The following is a 24102-nucleotide window of genomic DNA, read 5'->3' on the forward strand; positions in this document are numbered from 1 at the left end:
TTTAGGAATATTTATCCGGAGCGAATTTAAATGCAACGATCACACAAACAAATACTAGGAAAATCAGTTGAGAGCCAGAGATTCATAGCATGAATATTAAGGAAACGTATTTCATCCACTAAAGAAATGGCTTACAACGCGCTTGTTCGACCGATTCTTGAGAACTGTTAATCATTGTGGGGTCCTCACCAGTTAGGACTGACAGAAGAGATACAGAAGATCCAACTGAGAGCGGCGCGTTAAGTCGGTGGCAGAGATTTACAGAGATGCTCAACAAACTATAGTGGCTAGCACTACAGGAGACATGTTGTGCATCAAGTACCCTCCACCACATAACGTCCAGTGGCTTGCGCAGTTGCTTAGTTAACATATGACGCAAAACGGGAAGAGGAGGACGACCGCATCGTACAGATAGGATCGACACCGACTGAGCGTGACGTACCCGCGCTGCACGGGCGTGCAGTGCAGAGGCGGCGTTTTGTGCGAATTTGCGCTTTTAGCAGAGCGAGACGAGCAGCACGATCACGCGAGGCTAAAAGCTGAGCAGAGCTTGGGCTGCCAGTTCCACTCGCGTCCAGCATGGAAATTATACATAGATTTAAAAAAATAATATCGCATGTGTGTTTGGACCTAATAATCAAATTATTCAAGTTAATAAAAAGATTAGTGCTAAACATGTTCCTAGAATTATTCAGTTTCAATTATGAAATAAAAATTTTAATTTTGCTGATGGAATGTTTGTTAAACATACTGATCATTATTATTGCTTAAATTAAATCAAATGCTGAATTTGGAAGACCAATAATTTATGTACCACATATTCTGTATATAATCCTGTTTTTTATTTTATTTAAGATTTAAAAATCACTATAACTTATGAAAAAGATGATGATTGATTGTCTATAATTGTGCTTATGTAACAGGTGTTTTAAAATGTCTTAGTAACAGACCTAAGTCTGCTTTTGCTGACGCTAGTAAATTTATTCCTTAATCAATGAGGAAAAAAATCGAGGTTTATCAGTTTTACTCATTCCCTCTGGATGGGAAAACAGAAAGTAATTTAAATGCTCCCAGAAGAGATACAGAGATTGAAATAAGTATTAGAGATGGATGGCTTCATCTGAATCATGGACAATCGTACATGAACTTTAGAATTGTTATGGCCAATCCAAATGGATCACAATCAGATTATCCAACATATAATAGAAAATCCAATAAAAAATTAATAAATAATAATGTGGGAAAACGGTTTGCTTTGGTGACAACATGGAAAGTAAGTAATATTTTATCTACAATGGAATGTCTTTTTATTTCATCAATAGCTATGTTATATTTGAGTTCAGGTGTTACTGATAACATAAGCTGGAAAGAACACATTCTTAATAATGAAAAATAAACAGTAAGAAAAATTAAATGTTTTATCCATTATCAAAGCTTGGCGGGTTTTTTAAAGATTACAAAGAAATTATATGGGAAGAAGAATTAACGGTAATTTTTAGTAGGTCTTCTAGTTCTGAAGATGAAATTTTTAGATGGCAAGACTATAATGATCCTTGAGTGGAAATTAAAGGAAAAACTGTAACATTATCAGTGGAAATTCATGTACCATTTGTTAAACATGACCGAAATTACGAGATAGTACGACGAGAAAATATTCTGTATAATCCGAAAATTACGATATCTTTTTATGAACTATAAACTGTAGAAGCTGCATGATTGAGTGAAAAGAAAAATTTGAAACTATATATCACGAATTTCTATAGATCAGCAGAATCTGGTATAACATATTTCGCATTTCTTACATTTCAGACAAATCGTAAAATTAATCAGTTACTTGACTCTTTAAGAGTCGATCACGTTTATCTACAGAATATATACTTGAAAATTGGAAGAAAGGAAATTTTTCTACAGGAGATGTGGAATATTAATCCAGCAAATAATTTTTCCAAAGCATACGATGCATGTCTCGATTATAAACGAGTTACACTACTCAAATCAGACACTGACATAACTCCATATAATTTCATAACGAACAATCCTATCTATGTGGTTAACATGACTCATAAGAAGAATACTGTAAGTTCACAGAAAACGACTATGAAACTTTGTGCATCTTTTAATGAAAAAATTCCTACAGATGCTTTAGTCCATGTAACGATGTGTGGTAAGAAAAATTTAACATACGAGTCACAACACAGAATACTTACTGAATATTTTTAACTATAAATGAATAAAAAATTTTAAAATGTTACAGCAATCGTTGTAGGTGTCTTGCATTTCATTTTGAAGTATTTTTAGAAAGAAAGAGAAAATGAGAAATGAAAAATTTAATTTGTCAATTAGAAAATGGATCCAGTTCTCATTTTTATGAATAGCTTTTATACAGATTATTTTAGTATTTCTTACGTTCTCCATAATTCATTTTATTTATTTTCTTACGTTCACCTTTTATAAAAATTATTAAAATTCATTTTCTTATGTTCACATTTTGTGAGAAAAAAGTGAGTTAGACCTGCAAATTGTATTATAGTAAATTGCTTTGGTATCTGCTGGGTACGTTTTGGCTCGAATGCGATGGAACTACGCAAGTGAGCTAGTGAGCCAGGACTGAGCAAGAACCTACCAACGCAATCTACTTTTGTCGTCGCGTGGTGGTCTCTCATATACTTTCGACAACAATGTCAACGTTGTTAGTTGTGCCGTAGATATGAAGAACTCTAACTTCTCGCTGGTTACAGCCATTACTTACAGTTTTCATTGTCAGTAATGATAACCTTCTTGATGTGTTTTTTATTGGTGTTTCGACACTCTGTTACCTCTGCTTTGGCCAACCTTTGAATGCTGGCGTGTGGGGAAACTCACGCTGGACTCCAATAGTCGCCCCAGCTGATTCTCTGTGTCGATATTCGCGGCAGCAGTGTGCGAACGGTTAGTAACAGATTGAAACCTGTTGAGGTCGGCCATCTTGCGGGTGGCTGTGTTTCAGTCACAGTATTTATCTGTTTAGATGTTTATGAAGGATGTATAGAATTCTATAACACTTTCTAAGGTGCCTGAGATAACTCATCTGAAAGTCATCAAAATACCTCCTGATCTCTACGAATGTTGACCCGCTAAACTACTGTTACAGCGTTATCTGATCTGATTTGATGTTACCTCGCGCAGTGGTTATATTGTGCGTAAGGGACGGTTACTCCACTTTAATGACTAATCTTCCTCATTCGACATATACCACCTGGTAGGCAAAACATGTGCACTGAGCTTGCCTGAGCAATAGACATGATCTTAAGTATTTTTCTAGAAGAACTTGGAAATAGTGAATACTCCAAAATATTGTGCGCGGGCGTAGCAGATGCTGCAAGGAAGATGTCGACGAAAGGTTACTTTCTGGAACCAGTATGATTACTAATAACAATTGTGCAATTAATCTCGCATTGGTTGAATAAATTCTTCAAACGATAAATAATTCTTGCGTAGCAAGTAGCTATGCTGAAGGTTTATGATCACAGTAGAAACACTATTACTGAATAATTTATTTGACCACAGCCACATGAATTGTTGAAAAGGTCTGTTATGTGTACGTAGTCACAAATAAGTAATGGGAAGGTGGATGAGTAATATAGAAAGACATAAAATTATTGGTGTCCGAAATACAAAAAATTCGCATGAAAGATCATAATTAATTTTACAAGAACCATGTGAGAATGAGACAAAAATGTGGATCACAACATCTTCGCGAAAATGAAACACATCATTAGCTGAATGGAGAAAGAATTTGTAGAAGTCTGTAACGAATCGAATACACCACATGGAGAACAGATTCCGGCCCACGTTAATCGAATTTGCGTGTCCCATATCACTACTTACAACAGACCTGACCATCTTGCATGAGTACGACACGCGAAGATACGCATTTGCACCCAGTAATAACTTATCTTCCGATGCTCGTACGCCGAGAAGTACAGGTCGCATTTCTCAAAAGTTTTCTTATACGAACTCAGACCGTAATCACCAATATCACATTTGCCTCTCTCTCTCAACTTATGTGGAGCAGCCAGAATTCCACACCGCAGCAGAGACAAAAACGGAATAGATTTCCGCGGAACGTTTGTTCCTTCTTCAAATCAGTCCATGCTTCTCAAACGAGCCGCGTTAAATTCTTATTGGTCAAGCCGCCGCCCTCCCCAAGTAGCGTCGCTAAGAGAAACCACTGCATCTGAGCCAGGAGTGGTTACTCCACAGTATCGACCAGTGGGCACAGATTATCACAGAAAAAGCTGATCCCGAGTTCACAGAACAGCAATACACGAGAAAATGAAAACAGACAGTCGTAACAGGTAACTTCAAACGTAGCCCTGTGTGTTTACAGTGCTTTGGGGTACAGAGTAGAAAACGACAAACTGAGTATCTCTGAATGACAGATGACATTGTTTCAGAATAAAGAAAATCGAAAAGATCATAGCAATAGGTAAAAGGGTACATATATCAAAGGCCGAGTCAGGAGATAATGTCGAAGCTATGGATTCTGCAGCAATGGGACCATTCAAAGATAAGTGATAAGTGTACATAGATAAAACTATAATAGCCATTACACCCACAAAGCTAAAATTTAGTGAAACATTCCTGCAACAAGTATTTATTTTTTCTACTCCGCTTTATTTCGGCGATGACGGACACAAATCTACACATAGAGCTATTGCGTCAGAAAAAGCGGTCACAAGTGTTGAACTAAAGGCAGATACATGCTGTTGTGCCTGAGTTGGTGTAAGAAGGACTGTTGTTAGCGTGACACAAGAGCTCAACTGGTCAGGTCGAACTCGCTCGGGTTGACCCGTAGTGGGCCGCCTGCTGATTCCCCGATAGCGGCTGAAAAGCAAGCTTTCAGTGATACGGAGCACGGAATGCGGTAGGACTGCTAACGGAGAAGGGTAGAAATATCTATCGGTGTGATTCTATTACGTGGAAGTACCCCTGGCACATTTCGTTACATACAAGACCCAAACTAAGATGTCCTAACTCAACATTCTCTAAGTCCAAAATGCTTTCCACCACGGTCGAGGCTAGCTAAATAAACTAAGTCCTAATCACAATGTCGTGGAGACGGCGTTATATGCTCGTAACTCGTCCCGCTCTTTCTAGTAGCACAAGAGAGTCCTAGTTATATTTCATTTGCACTCAGTACTAGTATTGGAAGGTACGATGAAACTGCCCCGTGTCCTGTGCGTGGTTGCTCACGCGATTAACGTGTGATTCCCTCCATGTTTGGTACATCTGCTACTTTCTCGCCTTACATCTTTGGATCCTGCCACCGAGAGGCTATTCACTTGCCGCTGTTGAGCGTCCCAGGCTCGTTGTCGAGTTCAAATATTAGCTCGCCACTTCTGGAGTCATCCCAAGTACATTTTTTTATAAACAGATGCATGCTAACACACCCACAAAAATTAAAATCTTCAGTCACAGAAAAGCTACACAACGAACTCCAGATCATGAAATTCGTTATCATTATTTTTAGTCTTTTTCATTCCTTTATATTTTAGTTTAATATCACCATCTTCAAAAAACTTAAGTCCCAATTAGTTACTATTTTATTAAACCTTTATGGCAAAATAATTTTAAATTTATTATCGAGCTCGAGAGAAATTTTATCTCCATTCTAGTTTTTAAACATTCACAATCAGTAATGTAATACCACTCATTTACCTCAAGCTCACTAATATTTCTAAACAGATTAGAATTGCTTGCATTATTGAGCTTCTTCAGTAGAGTGTCCATTTATATAGAACAAAATTTTAATAATCTTTTAAATTTTTAATCTCTGTAAATGTGACTTATGTGTGCGATGAATTTCAGTTTCACATCTTTATCGAAAGAAGAGCGAAACAAGTTGAATGTCATAGTTTTAAAGAATATTTTAAACCATCATTAATTATCGAACACTTGAGAAGTCAGGATCATACTGAACGTGTTAGCGTATTAAAGGGAATTTACAGAGAAGAATATAAAAAGTACTTTCATAGCTATGAGGAAACTGATATAGAAATATGGGAGAAAATTGAAAACTCCAATTCTCTCTTTTCTATGACCGTAAAACAAATAGTGAAATTTGCCAATTAATAATTTACCTACAAAATTACAAAACTCCATTAAAGCCTATTCGTTATTTTTAAAAGTTTATCACTATATAACAAAAAACTTAGACAACATAGAAAACAACAAAATGCAAGAAACTAATTTATTCTATTTGTATAAGGAATGTGGTATGAATGTTTTGTTTACATGAGAGGATATAGATAAATTAATTAATTTTTAATATGCATGAGGCACTGTATCATAATTTTCTAGAACAACTATTTTATCATACTAAAATGAATGTTCCTTCTTAACTTGTTTGTTAACCAGATTTTTAGTATCAATAAATCTGGTTATCTGATTGTAATCTAACTGTATGTTTTGTTTCACTTCACTTTCTATTAGCATTATCATAGATCTACCATTCAACTTTTGAATATTTCTGTAATTTAGACTGAATCGTTTCATCTTCATTTCTGTTTTTCCGTCATTTTTCTCATAATAGTAACTTTTGCGGCCTGTCGAAGCTCAATCTGATATCAATTATTTCCTAATTCATTAGTCCATTCACCTAACATACAACCTGTTTCGACAGCCTTTTTACCATTATCAACATATACGAAAGAATCAGTGTCAAAATATGCAACAGATTCTCCTAGTTTATTTAACATATCATACAATCTAAGTCTTGCATTTGATGTATTGAATGCTGCTATAAAAATATTTGTAGCTGCGTTAATTTCCATTTAGTAATCCTTGAAATTGTAACTCATCTGAACCATCTGCACTGTAATAAAATTAACATCTAAATTATCTAAATTGTCATCCAACAGTATGTCATAAAAATGCTTTCAATTGGTTACGTATTCTGTTTAACTCATATTTAGCCTTTGCCCAAATTTGCCCCATAATGAATTCAGACAAATCTTAGCAACAGCTCGCTTTCCTGGATTTTCCTTTATTCTATCACGATCTAAGTCAATGTCCAATTTCTCTTTAACTGCTTTGATATATTCTTCATCACTTTCAGAACTATGTGCACTAGTTTCTAATTTTATCTTCAGAAGAACTTTCGCATAATTTTTAAACAGCACATTGCTTTTATTTTTAAAATCCCAAACTTCATAGTCTTCGAAAACTTTATATCCTTTTTCTACAGCTTTCTTTACTTCATCTGTCACCCAAGTTCCAATAAAACATCTTTCTTCATCACTGTGATTCCATTTACTTATTTGTTCTCCTGCACGTTTGACACACAAAGGAAACAATACTTTTTCATTTTTTATCGATTTGCTTGCGTACAGGCAAAACAGAGTGATACAATCCTCTAGGAGCCAATACTTTACGTTTTATTAAACTATAACAGTTTATAAAATAATATCTTGGTCTTCATATTTTTATTTCATGTCGCTCGGGATAAAATCATAATATTATAGACGATTAATCACAGAAATAGAGTCACTAATAAATAGTAAATGAACAATTCAGACTTCTGTCCCAGCGAGTAACGTGGCTACGGTGTACGTGTAGACTTCTCCTTCGGGTCATTTATCTTTTTTCCGGTGCACCACTACCAATTTACTGTATCCCTCGCACCATCACATTGACGGTTTATCATAGAAATAGCGTCGCTATTCTATTCTAAAGGGTCGATGCCGTCTTCTCTCTGAGCGAGTAACGTGGCTATAGTCAATCTAAGCTCTACCATGTGAGTCATGTACCGTCTTTCCTGTGCAATACTGCCAGTTTACTGTATCCATCACACCCTCACAATGGTGATTTAACACAGAGTTTGCTTCGCTATTCAGTACTAAAGGATCAATGACGACCTCTCCCCAAGCGAGTAATGTGGCTACGGTCTATGTATGGATCTTCTCCAGGGAGTCATGAAGCTCATTTTCCAATGCACCACAGCCAGTTTACTGTATCCCTCGCAGCCTCACATTGACGATTTAACACAGAAACTCCGTCGATATTCAATACTTAAGGTTAGATGCTGACATCTCACTGAGCGAGATACGTGGCTATGGTCAACGAATGGATCTTCCATGTGAGTCATGTAGCTTTTTTCCGTTGCACCTCTGCCAATTTACTGTGCCCCTCGCGCCCTCACCTTCACGATTTAACACTGGTACTGCGTCGCAATTCATGGATCGACGCTGACTTATTCCAGAGCGAGTAGTGTGCTTACGATCAACGTATAGACCTCCTTGTGGGAGTCATGTAGCTTCTTTCCTGTGCACCACGGCCAGTTCACTTTATACCTTGCTCCTTCACATTGGCGATTGAATACAAAAACTGCGTCGCTATTCATTACTAAAAGATCGGTGACGACTTCTCCCTGAGCTAGTAGCGCCGCTAGGGTCTTTGTACGGATCTTCTCTCGGGAGTCATGTACCTCTTTTCCGGTGCACAACAGGCAGTTTACTGCATCCCCTGCACCCTCACATTGGCGATTTAACACAGAAATTGCGTGGATATTCTACACTAAAGGATCGATGCTGAGTTCTCCGTGTGCGAGTATCGCTACAGTCAATCTATGGATCTTCCATGAGAGTCATGTAGCTTTTTTCCGGTGCACGACTTCCAGTTTACTGTATGACTCGCACATTCACATTGACAGTTAACACACGAATTCCGTCGCTATTAATTACTAAAGGAACAATCCAGACCTATCCACCAGCGAGTAACGCGGGTATGGCTTACATACCGATCTTCTCCTTATGTCATGTACCTTTTTTCCCGTGCACTACTGCCAGTTTACTGTATCCCCAAAATCCTCACATGGACGATTTAACACAGAAATTGCGTCACTATTCAATACTGAAGGATCGATGGCGATTTCTCTTCGAGCGAGTGACGTGGCCACGGTTTACATATGGTTCTTCTCCTGGGAGTCCGGTAGTTCTTTTCCGGTGCACCACCGCCAATTAACTGCATCCCTCGTAGCCTCACACTGACGATTTAACACAGTAATAGCGTTACTATTCAATACATAAGGATCGATTCCGACTACTCCCTGAACGAAATACATGGCTGTAGTCAATGTATGGATGTTCAATGTAAGTCATGTAGCCTTTTTCCCATGCACCACTGCCAGTTTACTGTATCCCTCGCACCATCACATTGAGGATTTATCACAGAAATGGCATTCTTATTAAATACTTACGGATCAAATCAGACATCTGCCTCAGCGAGTAATCCGGCTACGGTCTACGTATGGATCTTTCCTTCTGGATCATGTACCTTTTCTCCGGTGCACCACAGCCAATTTACTGTATCCCTCACACCCTCACTTTGATGATTTAACACAGAGATTGGTTAACTTTCAATACTAAACGATCGAAGGCGACTTCTCCCTGTGTGAATAACGTGACAACGTTCTACATATGCATCTCCTCCTGGAAGTCATGTACTTTTTCTGATGTTCCACCGCCAGTTTGCTGTATCCCTCGCATCTTCACATCTACAATTTAACACTGAAATTGCGTAGCTATTCAGCATTAAAGGATCGATGCAAAATTATTACCAAGCGATTACCACAGCTCTGGTCAACGTATGGATCTACTGCAGGGGGGTCATGGATGTTTTTCCCGGTGTATCACTCCTAGTATACTGTATCCCTCGTAAACTCACACTGACGATGTAACACAGAAATAACATCGCTATTGAATACTAGATGATCGATGCCGACTCCTCACCGAGCGAGTAACGCGGATACCGTCTAAGTATGGAATATCACTTGGGAGTCATGGATCGATTTTCCAGAGCACCACTGCCAGTTTACTGTATGCCTCGTAACTATACATTGACGATTTAACATAGTAATTTCGTCGCTATACAACACTAAAGGATGGATGTCGTGTTCTGCCCGTGAATGTAATGCGGCTATGGTCCAGTACTGATCTTCTTCTTCCAGTCACGTAGCAATTGTCCAGTTCACCACCGCCAATTTACTGTATCTTTTGCAACCTCACATTGACGATTTAACACAGAAATGGCGTCGCAATTCAGTACTAAATGATAGATTCCGACTTCTCCCCGAGAAAGCAAAGCAGCTACCGTCAATGTATGGATCCTCTCCTGGGAGTCATTTAGGATTCCGGTACACGACTGTCAGGTTACTGTATCCCTCGAAACCTCATATTGAGGATTTAACACAGAAATTGCGTCGCTATTCAATACTAAAGATCGATGCCGACTTCTCCCCGAGCGAGTAACGCAGCTGCAGTCAACTTATGATTATTCTATTGGGAGTCGTGTACCTTTTTATCCGGTGCACCACTGCCAGTTTACTGTATGCCTCATACCCTCACATTGACATTTTAACACAGAATTTGTGTCGCTATTGTACACTAAAGGATCGATGCCGACTTCTCACCGAGCAAGTAACGCGGCTACTGTCTACGTATGGATTTTCTCCTGGGGGTTATGTACCTTTTTTCCGGTGTAGCAATGCCAGTTTGCTGTATCCCTCGCACCCTCACAATGATGTTTCAAAACACAAATTGCGCCGCTATTCAATGCTAAAAGATCGATGCCGACTCATCCCCGAGCGAGTAAGGCGGCTCTGATCTACGTATGGACCTTCTCCTGGGAGTCATGTAGCTTTCTACGCTGTACAACTGCCAGTTTTCTGTATACCTAGTAACCTCACAATGACGATTTAACACAGAAAATGCGTCGTTATTCAATACTAAATGACCGATGCCGGCTTCTCCCCGAACGAGTGTTACGGCTACGGTCAACGTATGTATCTTCCATGTGAGTCATGTAGCTTTTTTCCGGTGAACCACTACTACTTTATTGTATTCCTCGTACCTTGACATTGACGATGTAACAGAGAAAGTGCGTCGCTACTCAATACTAAAGGACCGATGCCGACTCCCCCCTAGCGAATAACGCCGCTACTGTCAAAGTATGGATCTTCACCTGGGAGTCTTTTAGTTTTTTTCCTGTGGACCACTGCCTGCTTACTGTATTCCTTGCACCCTCACATTGACGATTTAACACTGAAATTTCGTCGCTATTCAATACTAAAGGATCGATGCCGACTTCTCACCAATCGAGTAAAGCGGCTATGGTCAACGTATGGATCTTCTATGTGAATCACGTAGCTTCTTTCCGGTGCCCGCTGACAGTTTACTGTATCCCTCACCCCTCACATTGATGAATTAACACAGAAGTTGCGTCGCTATTCAATACTAAAGATCGATGACGACTTCTCCCCGAGCGAGTAACGCAGCTACAGTCAACTTATGATTCTTCTATTAGGAGTCATGTACCTATTTTCCGGTGCACCACTGCCAGATTACTGTATCTGTCATACCTTCTTATTGACATTTTAACACAGTCATTGCGTCGCTATTCAATACTAAAAGATCGATGCCGACTTCTCCCCAGTACGTTCTTTCATGTCCCATTAGCATTTCTCCACACTTTACAGTTATTTGGTTTTTATTTTTTTTTTATTTTTTCAAGGTATCGGATATATGTCGTTCATCTGAAGGGTTGCAATAAGGTTTAGCCTTGGACTGATGTCTTACTCCTTAATTTTTTGTGTTTCAATTGATTTCACTGGTCTTTCTCTTTTTACCAGTATTGTGTGTACACTGAAAGCTGTTATATTTTTAATCTTTGTTTTGAATGATATTAATCGTAGTTACACGGAATCCTACCGGAACTTTTTAGAAGTTCTGTAGAAGTCACAATTGTCTTATGAAGGAAATTCGCTGATTTTTCACTTGCAGCTATAAGAGGACACAAACTAGGATTGTATGCTTGCTAAGTGATAGAACATTTAGATATCCTTACACCTCACTTCTTATGTAGAACGTGATCTCATCATCTCCTAATAGAACTTAATAAAATCTGGAAAGCTATGTAAGACTAATGTACACGGACAGTTTGTGGTGCTAACAGTCTTTATACGGGTGAGAACAGAATTGAAGAAGCTTAAAAATTACACATGGTATGAAATATTTTTGGAGGTTACACGTATTTTAAAACTTCTGAAATGTATGGCCACTAATATGAGCAGTAGACGAGGACAATAAAGAATGTCTTAGTGTGAACCAAGATGCTGCAAGCTTCCATAGTGATGCTCGACGATGGAGCTATTAGCTGATAAAGAATTCACGGAGAAATTATTCCTGAATTTTTTCCGATTTCTTTGTCGATTTAGCCGTACTGATAGATCTGAAACTAACATGATATCGATTTCGCAGTCATAAGCGTACGCCGCCTGGTACAATTTTGGACAGGGCATAATTTAAATATCACCAATAACATACTTAAGGACCATGAAAGAATGTTGTACTTGTGGAAGAGACTTGGAAACACCAGAAGGTTTCAGTTAGATTCTGTAATGTAGAGACAGAGATTTTGTAACCAGATTTTAAGTAGTAAGACATTTCCAGGGGTGGTGTGGAGCCTAATCAGAATTTATTGACTATGAATTATAGATTAAATCTAAAGAAATTCCAAAAAGGTAGGTAATTAAGGAGCGTACGTTGAATGAACCTGAGGTCGTCGCGAGTTTGAGAGGGAGCATAGAGCAACTATTGTCTAGAACAGGGGAAAGGATTACTATAGGAGACGAATAGATAGCTTTAAGAGGTGAAATGGCGAAGGCAGCAGAGAATCAAATAGGTAAAAGGATAAAGCCTAGTAGAAATATTTGGATAACACAACATATATTAAATTCAACTAATGAAAGGAAAAAATATAAAAATGCAGCAAATGAAGCAGGCGAAAGGAAATACAGAAGTCTAAAAGATCAAACTGACAGGAAGTATAAAATGGCTAGGCAGGGAAAGCTAAAGGAAAAATGTAAGGTTCAAATGGTTCAAATGGCTCTGAGCACTATGGGACTCAACATCTTAGGTCATAAGTCCCCTAGAACTTAGAACTACTTAAACCTAACTAACCTAAGGACATCACACACACCCATGCCCGAGGCAGGATTCGAACCTGCGACCGTAGCAGTCCCGCGGTTCCGGACTGCAGCGCCAGAGCCGCTAGACCACCGCGGCCGGCGAAAAATGTAAGGGTTGGTACCATATATCACTAGGTAAAAGACAGATACTGCCTACAGGGAAATTAAACAGGCCTTTGGAGAACAGAAAAGCAGCTGTCTGAATATCAAGAGCTCCAATGGAAAACTAGTCCTAAGCAAAAAAGGGAAGCCTGAATGGTTCAAGGAGTACATGGACATTCTATACGAGGGAAATGATCTTGAAGGCAGTGTTATGGAAATGGAAGAGGATGTACATGAAGAGGAGATGAGAGACATGATACTGGGAGAACAATTTGAAAGAGCAACGAAGGACCTAAGCCGAAACGATGTCCCAGGAGTAGATGACTTTTCGTCTGACCTAGTGATAACGTTAGGAGAGCCATGACAAAACTCTTCCATCTTCAGTGCAAGATATATGAGACGGCGGAAATACCTACAGACTTGAAGAAAAACGTAACAATTCCAATACCGAGGAAAGCAGGTGCTCATGGAGGGAACATCACCGAACTATCTGTTCAGTAAATCTTGATCGCGATCTACTAACACGAATTCTTTACAAACGAATGAAAAAACTGGTAAAAGCCGACCACGGTGAAAATCAGTTCGGATTCTGGAGAAATTTGGGCACACGCAAGTCAATAATGACGCCACAACTTCTCTTAAAAGATAGGTTAAGGAAGGGCAAATCTACGTTTAGAGAATTTCTAGGCTTAGAGAATACTTTTGACAAAGTTGACTGGAATACTCTCTTTGAAATTCTGAAGGTCTCATTTTCTTTTTCAGTCATCTGTCTTCTGACTGATTTGATGCGGCCCGCCATGAATTCGTCTCCTGTGTCAACCACTTCATCTGAGAGTAGCAGTTGCAACCCACATCCTCAATGATTTGCTGGATGTGTTCCAATCTCTGTATTCCTCTACACATTTTGCATCTACAGCTCCCTCTAGTACCGTGGAAGTCATTACCTAACGTCTTAATCGATGTCCTGGCATCCTGTCCCTTTTCCCCGTCAGAATTTTCCACACATTTCTTTCCTCTCCGATTCTATACAGAAACTCCTCGTTCCTTACCTTATCAGTCCACTTAATTTTCAACATTCGTCTGTAGCACCACATCTCAAATACTTCGAGTCTATTCTGTTCTGGTTTTCTCACACTCCATGTTTCACTACCATACAATGCTGTGCTCCAAATGTACATTCTCAGAAACTTCTTCCTCAAATTAAGGCAACCACACAATGAGGATTTATCACAGAAATTGCGTCGTTATTCAATACTAAAGTATCGATGCCGACTTTTCCCTGAGCGTGTAACGAAGCAACGGTCTACGTATGGATTTTCTCCTGGGAGTCATGTACCTCTTTTCCGGTGAACCACTGCCAGTGTACTGTACCACTCACTCCGTCACATTGATGATTTAACACAAAAATAGCGTCACTATTCAATACTCAAGGATCGATGATGACTTCTCCCCGAGAGAGAAAGGTGGCTACAATCAACGTATGAATCTTTTGCCGAGAGTCACGTAGCTCTTTTCCGGTGCACCACTGCGAGTCTACTATACCCCTCGCTGCTCCACATTGAAGATTTAACAGAGAAATTGCGTCGTTATTCAGTACTAAAGTATCGATGCCGACTTTTCCCTGAGCGTGTAACGAAGCAACGGTCTACGTATGGATTTTCTCCTGGGAGTCATGTACCTTTTTCCGGTCCACCACTGCCAGTTTACTGTAACCCTAGCACCAGAACATTGCCCATTTAACATAGAATTTGAGTCGCTATTCAATACTAAAGGAACTATGCCGTCTTCTCCCCTAGCAAGTAACTCGGTTATGGTCAATGTATGGATCTTCCTGTGAGTCATGTAGCTTTTTCCCGGTGCACCAATGCAACTTTACTGGATCCCTCACACCCTCACATTGGTGATTTAACACAATTTGCGTCGCTATTCAATACTAAAGATCGATACTGACTTCTATCTGAGCGAGTAACTTGGCTACGGTGAACATATGGATCACCTCCTGGTAGTCATGTAGCTTTTTTTCGGTGCACCACTGTCAGGTTACTGTATCCCTCGCAACCTCACACTGACGAGTTGACACAGAAACTACGTCGCCATTCAATAGTAAAGCATCGATGCCGATTTCTCCCCGAGCGAGTAACACGGCTATTGGCCATGCATCTATCCTTCCTGTGAGTCATGTAGCTCTTTTCCGGTGCACAACTGCCAGTTTAGTGTATGCCCCCACCCTCACATTGGCGATTTATCGCTGGAATCGCGTCGCTATTCAATACTAAGGATCGATGTTGACTTCTCCCTGAGTGAGTAACGCGGCAATGGTCAGCGCTGTGAGTCATATTGGCAACTGTCGTGGTGGAGGATTTTCATTTTCGGCAGCTCGTTTCCGCACAGGCTCGAATCTTTACAAGCGTGTTCTTTTGTGCTTTCCACACGTTATTCTTGCCTTGAGGCGATCGAATTGACGAGGAAACTGGCTCTATCTTTGCAGATGAGAACCTTGTGCTTGGTAATTGCAACTAAAGAGCTGGTACTCACGGAGGTACATTAAGGATTGTAATTAGCTTATGGCGGCGAAAGTTGGTAAATACGCCAATACATTAAAGTGGATACGATGTACACTGGAAGAAAATAATTCCAGTTTTGGCAAACAGGTACAAATGTCGCACTGGGCAGTAACTGTTCGACGTCTCCGGTGCTCATAATGAACAAATTCTATAAGCAATGGTTAATAATTAAGTCAACATTATGACATTCTCACCGTTTTCACTTGTTTGACGTTTGCTGCTCACACCCTGCTCCTAATCCAACACATATGGAAACGTTTCTATACGTCTTTCTTGTATTCACAGCGCCAGATTTACAACTGGTGGCCTAATTTAGAACAATTTTTTTCATCGTAGATCAGTTCGGCATTAGCGCAGTAGTATATCGGCCAAGTCTCGCGACCATACAATAATTACAGCTCACACTGGCCTTCTGTGAATAGCTGCACTTTAATTAAAACCACCCGGTAGTCCCCGCCTCATCTCTACAGTGCTCGTCTTCCGTTTGATGTCGCCGCCATGTTGCATCCTCCTGGCTGGCTTCAGCAGTCAACGCTGCGCTACTGCAGGCTGTCATGACTTTCTCATCAGTTGTGTACTGAAATTCCTTTATTCAGTCGAGTACACTGGCAACTTGTGTGGTGAAAGACAAGGTTTATTTTGCGACTGTTGCTAACCTGTGAATGAATCTTCAAAAGTGAGTTTCCTCACTTCCAAAGTGTGGACTTTGCAATACAGTACCATCTTGTTCTTGAAACTTCCAGTGGGTGACGAATACTCTTTGAGATAGTGCAGTTTGGGGACTCAAAACTCTTCCTTGACACTTAATGACTCACAAGAAGATCACTCAGTTATGTCATCCTGTGAGATAAAATCCGCTGTATTGAGAAGCCTAATCTTCTCCGTGCAAGTTACTTGCTATAGATTTGGTGCAATGTTGAGCATTACTCATAATTACGGCAAGCATTTCAAAGTACAGTGAATAAATTTTTGCAGGAGCATTAGTTAAAGATGATAATGTCTATTTTCAAATGTATTCGGGTCTATTCTGGGATATATTTACTATTCATTGGACCAAACGTAATGGAGATATTTGCTGTTCATTGGACCAAACGTAATGGTTCAAGATACTGGAGCAAACGTTTCAACCAATGATAGTATATATTTAGTGCTTCCATCAAGGCATGTGACTAATATCCTTGGCTCGTTTTTATGATATGAAATCTAACTATGGTGTCTTTATCTTCTTGTCAGCATATTTTTAATCATGTTCAGGTGCCGTAAAAGTGGAGAGTACAACTAGCAGTCATAATAATAGGTGATATACTGTGCTTGTGCAGAGGTACTGCAAGACAGCTCATAACATTTAAATTGGGGCCACTGTAAAATTAAATTTTTTACTGCCGTTAATAGAAGATTCACTAAACTAGTTAAACCTTGTTATTAATATTAGCAAGCAAACCCATTTATTTAAAACGTACAGGAAAGTAGCTTCTACAGGCTATGTATCCCACTAAACAAAGCATGTTTCGAAAATGAATTAAAAATAGAAATGAAACTGCATACGTTAATTGCTTCAGTCCTCCACCAAACTAAACAAAGCATGTTTCGAAAATGAATTCAAAATAGAAAGGAAACTGCATACATTAATGGCTTCAGTCCTCCACCAATTGATAACATACTTGGTAGAAAGAGAGACAGAAGAAAATAATGCCTCTGTATCCTCCACAGAAGGTGCTATCCATCCCACTAAACAAATCATTTTTCAAAAATGAGTTAAAAATAGAAAGGAAATTGCATAGATTAATGGCTTCAGTCCTCCATCAATTGATAACATACTTAGCAGAAAGAGACACAGAAGAAAACAGTACCTCTGCAACATCCACAGTACGTATGAAATCACACAGACCACAATTGGGCCCCCATGCTGTATAGTGTAGGACTTCATCGGTACTTGCCGGAAAATTAAAGCCCAGGAAATATGCATCAACTTTTTGTAGCACATAACTGTTCGCCATGTTCTTACAACAGTAAAGACGAGAAACTTCCTGGCAGATTAAAACTGTGTGCCCGACCGAGACTCGAACTCGGGACCTTTGCCTTTCGCGGGCAAGTGCTCTACCATCTGAGCTACCGAAGCACGACTCACGCCCGGTACCCACAGCTTTACTTCTGCTAGTATCTCGTCTCCTACCTTCCAAACTTTACAGAAGCTTTTCTGCAGAAGGTAGGAGACGAGATACTGGCAGAAGTAAAGCTGTGAGTACCGGGCGTGAGTCGTGCTTCGGTAGCTCAGATGGTAGAGCACTTGCCCGCGAAAGGCAAAGGTCCCGAGTTCGAGTCTCGGCCGGGCACACAGTTTTAATCTGCCAGGAAGTTTCATATCAGCGCACACTCCCCTGCAGATTGAAACTCTCATTCGAGTAAAGACAAGATTCGAACTTATAAAGAGAGTTCCCGAAAATTTGTATGGCAAATAAGTAACAGCTATAGCTACTAGACTGAATGGACATGAAAGGAGTCGGAGACAAGAAAGAGTCCAGATTTGCTAAATATAATCTTGATGAATATAATTTTTATGATATTAATGTGATGTCCACCTTGGAGTAAATTCTTGAAACTCTGTCTCTCGGTAAACAGCAATCACAGAATTCTGAGTTACTCGTTAATTCAGTTCCATAATTCACAAATGATAAATTAGCAGAAGCCGGTTGACATTTCTCTCCATAATATATTATTTTATCACATTCACCAGCTATTTATTCCATATATCAAACAGTCTGTGCAGTAGTCACTTGCATACTGATATGACCTGTACGTTTTTATAATGTAATGTAAGGCTCACTTGCTCATACTTTTCAGGTGTTTTTAATTGTGACTGTGTGCTCCATATAGATATACAGGATGTTGCGGCGAAGTTCGAAAGGGTGTAGAGGGTATTTTAACCCTTTGTGCGTCACATTTAGAAAAAAAAATTGGGGAAAATTTTTTTGTGGTGAATATTTACTGTATATGTTGCACATATGCCATATTCATTGCAAAAGTTCTTTTGAAGCTATTGGTTAATAAATAAAATAATGATTCCAAACACAACAATTATTGTTCACTCACAAATACAGTAGCACAACTCACGACACTTCTCTGTTGTGCACTTCAAACAAACGGCGAGTCACGAAAGCAAACTCCACTGTGATCTGTTGGCCAAACTTGGAATTACGTGAAGCGATGCCAAACGGTATCACTGAAGCATTGGGAAGCTCAAAAAAGCTAGGAATACTTAATGATGCCATTTGGACTCGCAGACACAGTAAAGGTTAAATAGTAAATCGAGGATACGACGAAGTGTCCGAAAACACTATCCAAGCGTGAAGTTACAGACGCCGCCCACCGCCAATATGCCACACCTTTGGCAGCAATGCTAATTTTGCACGCTGACGGACCACTGGAAGAACATCTCGCAATGTTGTTTGATATGCCGCGATGGTCAGTCGAGAAGATGGAGTTAGCCACTGTGTAGACAGGCCTTGACTTCTATGAGTGCGATGCCATGTTGGGTGAAGGTTTCGGATACGGGTTTCCATGCTCAGTTTATTTTTCTCATGTAGACCAAAGACACTGGAGGTTTTAGAGGCTTCCCAGGATAAAAATACACGTCGAGTGGATCCCCACATCCGAAACCGTCATACACCGAGGCAGCAGATCATGGCATTTGTAGGAAACATGGGTTGTCTACGTAGCAGTTGGCTCCAGCTTCAGTACTGGCGATCGTGCCAACCAGTCGTGATCATTAAAAATTAATAACGAGCACTATTACGAGACGTTCCGCCTGCCTACGGTCCGTGAACGTACAAAGTCACGTTTCCTTCCCAACGGGTTGCCTAATGGTAGGCGCCGGCGTCTGTAACTTCGACGCTCTGTAGCGTCGTTAGATGACGTTTCCCGACACTGGTTCGCCGACCACAACCGGGCGACAACGAACAGGGTGCAATTGCAGGAGCACAATATTGCCAATTGCTGCTCCAGCCGCGAATTGCTGTAGCTCACACAGACATTCTGCAGCAGGCGGTTGATCACGCAGATCGAGCCCAAAGTGCTGTCAACGGAGAAGGGCGAGGCGATGCAGAGCCAACTGCCTCAGCTCACCCGCCGCCACCCACCGCTGCCCTCCGCAGGTCGCCGCCTCCTCCAGTTCCGCCTCCCTGCGCAGCGGTGACCGCACACTCCTCAGCAGCTGTGAGCAGAATGGCGCCCATCCGGTCTAGCACAATCAGCACAATGCCGAAGAACTGCAGTTACCAAACAAAGCTGAACAGTACTTCGAAACACACAGTCTTCTCCTCCATTTCCCCACGCACTTTGTAAGTAGGCTGCATAGGTTTTTATGTTGGTAACGCCACGTAGCGCTCTGTATGAAAATCACTGACTGTGCTGTGTGCAATCTGTGGCTGGTTGGTATTGTTGGAATATTCACTATTGTAGTGTCAGGCAGTTGCATGTGAACAGCACGTAGCGTTGCGCAGTTGGCGGTGAGCCGCCAGCCGTGGTGGATGTGGGGAGAGAGATGGAGAGATGGATGAGTTTTGAGAGCGGGCGATCTGGACGTGTGTCCTTAACAAAAAGGATATTAGTAAGATAGGATGTCATGAACTGATATATATATGTATATATATATATATAATGACTTTGAACACTATTAAGGTAAGTTCATTGTTTGTTCTCCATCAAAATCTTTCATTTGTTAACCATGCCTATCAGTAGTTAGAGCCTTCAGTCGTTAGAATCATTTATTTAGCTGGCAGTATTGGCGCCGCTGTATTGCAGTAGTTTGAGTAGTGAAGATTTTTGTGAGGTAAGTAATTCATGAAAGGTATAGGTTATTGTTAATCTTTTGTAGGGATTATTGAAAGCCAGACTGCGCTGCGCTAAAAAAAATATTATGTGTCGGTTTACTGTTGATCACAATATGTAAACAGAGAAATGTCTGTGTACGTTCAGTTTTGCTCAGCTGTTTGAAAATAAGAGGTTTACCAGCACTGTCATTCATAATTTTTCTAAGGGGATGTTTCATATGTCGACTCATAGCCGAGGATACCTCACTGGAATCTTCTGGTTTTTTCATGTATTTTGTGTAATTAGTGTAGCTATTGTATATTGCTAGCGCTTAATTCTAGAGAGAATCTTCTTTGTAGTCATAGTTTTTCATTATTGTACAGTAATACAGATGTGGAATGCATGTAGATTTGCACCAAATATTTCGCAGCTGTGCTTGCAATTAATTAGATATTATTTTCAGTGCTATTTTAATGTGTTTTCTTATTTTCTTTTCAAATTGTGCTTTTCTGTGTTATCGTGTGAAATATATTATGGCGTGTGAAACACGTAATACTAGGCTCCAAAGGAAACTGAGAAAGGACAGTGAAGACGAGAGTAGTGTGTTAGCGCCACTGTGTAATGAATTAATTAAAGTTTAACATAGTAATTTGGTAATTGTGCATAGGGAAATGGACCATGCGGCTAATAATGGTTTAGACATTTAAACAATTGGTGATCATGGAAGCATTGTCGATCTATCGGTCAGCAACAGCCGCCTCAGGATTCCGAAATTACAGAACAAAATTTTGCAAAAACTGTAGATTCAGGTTTTGTGTCCTCACATTTTTCTCAGTGAAGTCAAGACACATCTTCTGATTTTCCAAATCGAATGTCGTCGGTGCAAATGCACTGCCGAAAAGCATAGGGGAACAGATTCCAGACACTAATACATTATTATTGCAATTAATGCAACAAATTAAACAAAATCAGATACAAACACAGCAACAGCTCCAAATTTCAACAAATGGAACAAAATCAAAAACAAATTAAAGAAACACTTCAATAAACACGCGAAGATTGAACTACTGAGTTACAAAACATCGAATCGATATGTCAAAAAGTCTGTAATGACGTAAAAACACAAATTTGTGAGCATTTTCAACCTATTTTTCCGCGGCATGAAAATGCATTCCAGAATCACGAAGCAGCCATAAAAGAACTGCAAACTATAGTTCATGAAAATCACGACACCTTGCGGGCTAAAATTGACTCAGTTGCATCTACCGATTCGGTTACGCAACTTGCAAACACTCAGAAAAACTTAAAGGACACAGTAGATACTCTGAAAATTGGTTCAGAAAGACACATGGAGGATATTAGTTCATTATCAGATAAAGTAGTCGAACTTTCGTATCAGCTAAATAATTTATCTAAGAAGGTAGATGATAATCTGAATGACACAACACCAGTAGTCTTATAATAACATATAAGAGTACGAACAAATTACGAAATTTAAACAAAATCCGAATCAAATTAATACGCAACACAAAAGAGAAATACGGGAAGTGCAAGACCAGTTGGCACAAGTAATACAAGAATTACATATTTCAGAGGACACTCTCCCTCCAGCATGGGGAGAGGGGCTTAGAAATACGGAAAAGCTACAAAATAGTAACACAGGGCATTTCGGAAATTATGAAAGAAATTGGCAAGGTTCACCGAATTTTGAGATGGAACCGCGGACACGACGTAACAATGACCGATATGCGACTCGCCGACACGATGACTTTGACTATAAGCTGTTCATAACTACACGTAAATTCAAAACATTTAAGAGTTCTGGCAACGACATTCATCCACAAGCGTGGCTTCATCAATTCTCTCATTGTTTTCCTCCCAACAGGTCATTAGAGCACAGATTAGAATTTATGTGTGGCTATTTAGAGAATGAACTAGCTGTATGAATGCGATCGGTCATTCACAATTGTCACAGTGAAGGAGAATTTTATCATGCCTTCCTCTCAGCATATTGGTCTCAAGCTACTCAAGACCGAGTAAAACATAGCATCATAATGATGAAACATTTAGAACAATCTGAATTTTTCAGACTCGTCAAATATTTTGATGACATGTTGCACAAGAATCAGTACCTGTGAAACCCATACAGCCCCTCATAACTCATCGTCATTTGCTTAATAAAATTTCCTGAACATTTAAGACATATCATTTTGGCAGGACGTTGCAAAGACGACACTGAAGCTTTCCAGGGACTCTTACAAGAATTGGAAATTGACACAGACAGTCGCGGGATGCGAAAACAGGAAAAAAATCATTACAGGTTACATATGTCACAATTCCGTGACGACAGAAACAATAACTGGACACGACAAGGCTATTTTTACAACGCAAATCGTGACCAAACCAGACACCACCCATATGACAACCATTGGCAGAGTAATAATAATTACAGGGAAAGATCACCTCTCCGCAGTAATGACTATGACAGAGACAAACAGAGAAACAGCCAATATGACAACCAACATAAATATTATCAACGGAGACAAAATAACTTCAGACACAACGGTACGATTCCGAGAGAAATTCTCCACCGCATGACCGACAAAAAAGAAACTATGGAAACTACCGACATAACGATTGTCTTGAATTTCATAAGAACTGGTGGGATTCAAACAGGGCGGGGCCCTCTCGGCAAGGTGAAGTTATAGAAGTTAGGTCTCCTAATCCCAATAACGACGTGCGCCAGCAAAGAGCCAGTTGCCAATGACTCACACCACTGGCAGCAACAAAACATGCTTATGAAGCTGACGATGTAGCTCCCGTGGCTAGTAATTACGTAAAACTGGAAGACATTAGGGACATCTTACTCCAGGAACACGACGTAAAACATAACAACATTGTATATCCTGTAATTCACTTTACAGTAAATGAAGTAAAATTTTCGGCATTACTTGACTCTGGCAGTCCCATTTCAGTAATTAGTGAAACAGCATTTAACAAATGTAACAAATCGAACGATTTCCCCACACTGCCGTTACGTAAGATTAAATTACAAGGTGCAATCGTTGGAAAACGTGTAGATGTACGCCAACAAACTAACTTAGAATTCTTTTGTCAAAGCCACAGTTTCTCTATGAACTTTCTTATTGTTCCATTACTGTCGACGGAAATTATATTGGGAGTAGACTTTTTGAATGAATACAAAGTAGTTTTAAACTTTCACGCTGCTGAAATAAGTTTAGAGAAAGAGCGAAAGTAAATAGCTTTGATATTTGAAGATTGGCTCTCAAACCATGACGAGGAAATTAATCGACTTTACCTCCTGTTAGACAATAGTTCGGAATTTTCAACGGAACTTGACACTAACAATCACTCTGCAAGTATTGACAAGGATGATATCGACGGCATGTTTGATACTAATGAGTTAATTCAGAATAAAACTCAAACAATTGAGAATCGTAATGACACTGACAGGCAGGACCGTTTTGAGATTTTACAAGCATAGTAAACTGTTTTTACTCATAAAACAGGAGTAATTACGGGATTTCAATACCAATTTCATGTTCGTGAGCATATTAAATTTTGTGTTAAACCTTAAGTAATTCCGGCACATTGTGGGGA

The sequence above is a fragment of the Schistocerca nitens genome, chromosome 1 (genome assembly GCF_023898315.1).
Source record: "Schistocerca nitens isolate TAMUIC-IGC-003100 chromosome 1, iqSchNite1.1, whole genome shotgun sequence".
Taxonomy (NCBI): domain Eukaryota; kingdom Metazoa; phylum Arthropoda; class Insecta; order Orthoptera; family Acrididae; genus Schistocerca; species Schistocerca nitens.